Source organism: Megalobrama amblycephala, linkage group LG4 (assembly GCF_018812025.1).
Source record: "Megalobrama amblycephala isolate DHTTF-2021 linkage group LG4, ASM1881202v1, whole genome shotgun sequence".
NCBI classification, from domain to species: Eukaryota; Metazoa; Chordata; class Actinopteri; order Cypriniformes; family Xenocyprididae; genus Megalobrama; species Megalobrama amblycephala.
In genome coordinates this window covers 18,083,318-18,088,447 of record NC_063047.1, presented here as the reverse complement: position 1 = coordinate 18,088,447, position 5,130 = coordinate 18,083,318, and the positions used below count along the sequence as shown (strand labels likewise).

Here is a 5,130-nt window from a genome sequence, read left to right as displayed (position 1 = left end):
AGATAAACATCAAATTTTCATTTTTGGGTGAACTACCCCTTTAACAATCATGCTGTTGTTTAACAACAAAAAGGATGTGTTTCTGGCAAAGATTGTTGACCAAGGAAGCCATGCTTAGTTAAAGGAATAGTTCACCCATTCATTAAAATACACAAAAGGATACATTTTGCAGAATGTCCAAAATTCACAGTTAAGGCCTGACATTTATAATGTTACAAATGATTTCTATTTCAAAAGTAGCCCAATGTGATTTTCTCCACTGAATTTTTGTACGTCTGGGGGGTGTTTTGGGGGTGTTGAAGCACCGAAACCGTGCGCACCGCAGTGAAAATCAACCGACGGCAACAACTTAAAGTAGCCCAATTCCACGGGAAAAATGCAGACTTGGCAACACTGATTTCAAATAAATGTTGTTCTTTTGAAACTTCTATTCATCAAAGAATCCTGAAAAAAGTATCACGGTTTTCACAGAAATATTAAGCAGAACAACTGATTTTATCATTGATGTAAGGAATAATTGCTGACGGGCTGCTATTGCAAAAGTTTAATAAAAAGATTAAGCAAAAGCCAAAAAAAAAAAAAAAAGCTAAATACCACCTCAGGTGTGCATTATTTTTCAATAATTCAGCAGACCGTCAACAATTATTCCTTACATCAATGACACTTATACTACAGTTACCACACATTAAAGGGTTAGTTCACCCAAAAATAAAAATAATGTCATTTATTACTCTCCCTCATGTCGTTCTACACCCATATCTTCGGACCACAAATTAAGATATGTTGATTTACGAAACGAATCAGTGAGCGCCAAAGTCACGTGATTTCAGCAGTTTAGCCGTTTGTAGGAGATCCGAATCACTGATCCGATTCGTAAAGCTCCGAAGCAGTGTTTTGAAATCGACCCATCACTATATTGTTGAAAAGTCGTTATTTTGTTTTTTTGGCACACAAAAAGTATTCTCGTCGCTTTATAATATTAAGATAGAACCACTGAACTCACATGAACTGATTTAAATATCTTTTAGTACCTTTATGGATCTTGAGAGTGTCAATGCTGTCAATGGAGGCCACACTGAGCCATCAAATTTAATCAAAATATCTGAATTTGTGTTCTGAATATGAACGAAGGTCTTACAGGTGTGGAACGACATGAGGATGAGTAATAAATGAGATTATTTTCATTTTTGGGTGAACTAACCCTTTAAAACATTGTTCAGGTGTTGTATTTCAAGACATTTGTCAGGTTTTTCTCCTTAAAAAATCGCTCTTGTGTGTAGGACTAATTTATTATGCATCTCATCCCACGACTCAGTGAGATAGAGAGATTACGGGCCCTATTTTAATGATCTGAGCACATGGTCTGAAGCGCATGGCGCAGGTGCACTTCCTATTTTGCTAGTTTAACGATGGAAAAAATGGTCGGCGCACCAGGCTTATGGCTGTACCTAGTCTCTTAATGAATCATGGGTGTGTTTTGGGCATAATGTGCGATAAATCAATCAGAGTGTCATCTCCTATTCCCTTTAAAAGCCAGGTGTGCTTGCACCATGCTGGATTTACATGGCGGAATACAGACACCCTCAACCTGATGAGTCCGTTTAAATACATGTGTGTATTGCCACGATTGGTCAGATAATTAGCCAATTTCATTCGTCATTACTGCAAACAGGTAATTCTGATACATGCAATAACTATCCATTATGACATGTAAGCATTTTTATCTTTATGTACAGAATAATAATCTTTTACATTGTAATCCTTTTATTTGTAATATTTGGCATGTTTGTGTGTAATAAGCAGAGTGTAGCGCGCTGTGCACCTGCCTATAGGCGCATATTACTAACATGCCCTTTAAATAACAAAACAATACTGCTCCATTGACTTTAGAGCAGGTTTTTGTTTATCAATGACACAGTTGTTTTCAGTTGCCTCAAAATAGCAACACGCCAACAATGCGCCTGCACTCTTAGCCCGGATTTTATATTTACTTAAACTATATAATTACAATATACTTAAAATATTGAAGTTTGATTGCATTACTTATAAAATATAAGTATATTCTACTAAATTGTGGATGTAATTAGAATGTGTTAATAAATTTAAGTTAAATGCACTTAAATTATTAAGTTTTTCTCTTGACCACGCCTCTTACACATTGGTTTGCGGCAGGTAATGACGCCATTTTGTCGTGGTGTGTGTGAATTCAAGGAGCTGTTGATGAGAAGTTGGAACATTTGTTTTGGCAAGTTCTACAGACATTTTTTTCCCAAACATTTGCCTTTTTATCGTTCCCCATGAGAGACTGTTTGTGAGCAGTGAAAATCGTTTGTTAAAGTTTAAACGACGGAACTGTTTTCTCTGGCTAGTGTTCTCTCTCGCGTGCGGTGGATCACCGTGCATGAACCCCTGATCGGCGAGTTCGACGCGCGTTATTTCGTCGTTTGTTTCTTTTTCACACGAGGAGCTGTTGTTGGGCGTGTAAACTTAGTTTGAACCTCTGGCTGTCGGCGAACACCGCGCCCGCGCTCCCAGCAGAGGAGGGAGGATGAAGCTGAACGAAAATGGTGAGTGCAATAATTTAACGACCGTGTTTTATTTCGACACGGCTATTGATTGAACGATTAAGTTAAAGTTAATTAACGAATTGAAAACAAAAACAGATGGATATACTGTTTTATCTAGGTTCATAGCTTTCTTAACAACAGACTATCTTGTTTTGTGTTGCAGGTCAAGAAGAGATGCTTTGGATTAGAAGTGTAAGTATTGCCCTTATAACTGTGAAAAAGCTCAGCTATTTAAACATTATAGGATCAAACAATGAAGTTATACAAGAACAGAACAATTTCCTTGTTTACATCTGGAACATATACATGACATGTAACTTACATTTATATCACATGTTATGCACAATATGTACACTTATACAGCCTTCACCAAAAACTCCATATCAGCTGTGTGTCATGTGGGTTTACTGAGACCTGTTCTTTGGCTGATTATTTTATTAATCTGCATACTGCACAGTGCACAATTACATGTAAACCATAAAATCAGGTGCCATAATCAAGACTTTAACTTTAATGTTTGCTCCTCACAGAAAAGTTGTCAAAGACGAGCCTGACTTCAGCCTGATGGTACTTCAATGGCCAGCTCTTTCTACAGTAAACCAGGTATGTATTGGTGCATGGAGTATTTGACAATACCATTATCTGATGCATTATTATATGATAATGTCTTTGTCAATCTTTGTCTTCCTCTACTAGGTTGCAGCTGACAAGGACTCATACAGGCAAACTTCAGTGAGAATCGTCTGTGTTGATCTATAAAGTGCTCAGCTAAACCCATCATGAGTGAACATCGTCTTGGAAGGATGTTTGGTGATGGATGAACCGACCAACCTCAGGACTTCTGTGTCCTTTTTTCTGACTGATTTATGCCCTGCAACTGGACTACCCTAACTGTATGAAAAATACTTTATATTTTATTCAGCAGGTAATGCTCAACCTAGCAAAATGTGAGCTGGCACCTAAAATGGAATACTGCCACTATTGTGAACTCAGGAGTGTGAACAAACCATATAGTTTTGATGCAATTTGTTGTGATTCTGAGATAGACTATTTATGTGCTTAACAATAAGCTGATTTGTTAAAACTATTTTTTTCACGTTTTATAAGGAAATGTTTTCAGGACATAAAATGTTGTTGTATTTGGAATTGAATTAAAATAAAACATAAAATTGAATTAATGTACCTTTTATTTGCTTTTTTTCTTAATTTTGTAGTAAAATAGAAGTTGCTATAAATTAACTTGCTTAGTACATTGAACTTAACTATACTAGGTGTAATAACTACAAAGTAATTAATATTACAAAACATTTTAAGTTAAATGAACTTGAATTTTTAAGTTCACATTACTTAATCATTACTTAATTTTTTTAGGGCAACCAGTTTCCTCAATTTTTTTAAGTAAATTCAACTTATCCGGGCTAACAGTGTGAACACACCTCATTTTCAGACCAGCGACCATGGAACAGATGGCCGCGAGTGCATTTACTATTACCTGAGTCTGTGCATCTCTCAACAGTGTTCGGCAGCAGCGTCTCTATGATTAGAGAAACTGTAAGTTTATCTGCTTCAAGAACAGCACCTTGCTAGTAAGAAATGCCATGTAGCTTTTAAGTTGCTAAACTATTTTACTGATAAAACTGTCAGAGCAGCGCTGACAACACATTTCTGTGTGAGTGTGTGACCGTACAGTATGTATGTGCGTTTGAGTGAGAGAGTGGGAGAGTATATATGCTTTCCATACATAATAAAACGTAATTTTGTGGCAAAAAAACATGGAAATAATTTGTTGTTTTTATCCTATTGTTTACTATATTTATTTGCTTGGTCAGTGTCGTGGGTTTTGCTGTTGTCGGCTGTAAGGACATTTTGAAATAACTGAAATCTTTTGGCAAAGTGATATGGAACTGTAATGCGGTCAAAACCTGCCTGGAACTACTTTAGAACGTTTAGAACTACTTTAGAACCTTAGAATGTTCGTCAACCAATCAGATTCAAGCATTCAACAGCCCAGTAGTATAAAATAATAATAAGAAATGTTCCTTGAGCAGCAAATCAGCTTATTAGAATGATTTCTGAAGGATCTGTGACACTAATAAACATTTAGAAAATCTTACCAACTCAAAATTTTGAATTCTACTGTACACTCTAAAAAATGCTGGGTTGTTACAACCCACGCTTGGGTCAAATATGCACTCTAAAAAATGCTGGGTTAAAAACAACACAATTGGGTTGAAAATGGACAAACCCAGCGAATGCATTGTTTTAACCCAGCACTTGGGTTAAATGTTTGTCCAGTGTGCTGGATAGTTTTTACTGTATTGCCTGCTTAAAATGAATCCAAAATATGTTAGAAATGAACCTTTATTAATGTGTTTAATAAATGAACATTTATTAATAAGTTTAATGGATAAATTGCTTTCTAAATTGCTTATTAATAAATGTTCACCTTTTGATTATTATTGTTGCCTCTAGTAATTATGTGTCTGATTTTTAATTTCCAACCTATTTTGGGTTCATTTTAAGCCAGTCATATAGTCATTTTTAAACAATAGTTGGGTTAAAT

General features: G+C 35.8%; 1 long non-coding RNA gene across 1 annotated transcript; it reads left to right on the top strand.

Moving 5' to 3' along the window:
* Window positions 1-2,125: 2,125 nt before the first annotated feature.
* LOC125266089 lies at window positions 2,126-3,818 on the top strand. The gene is made up of 4 exons (XR_007184428.1): window positions 2,126-2,567; window positions 2,731-2,759; window positions 3,098-3,170; window positions 3,264-3,818. It is a non-coding gene; the product is annotated as an uncharacterized LOC125266089 (long non-coding RNA).
* Window positions 3,819-5,130: the final 1,312 nt, after the last annotated feature.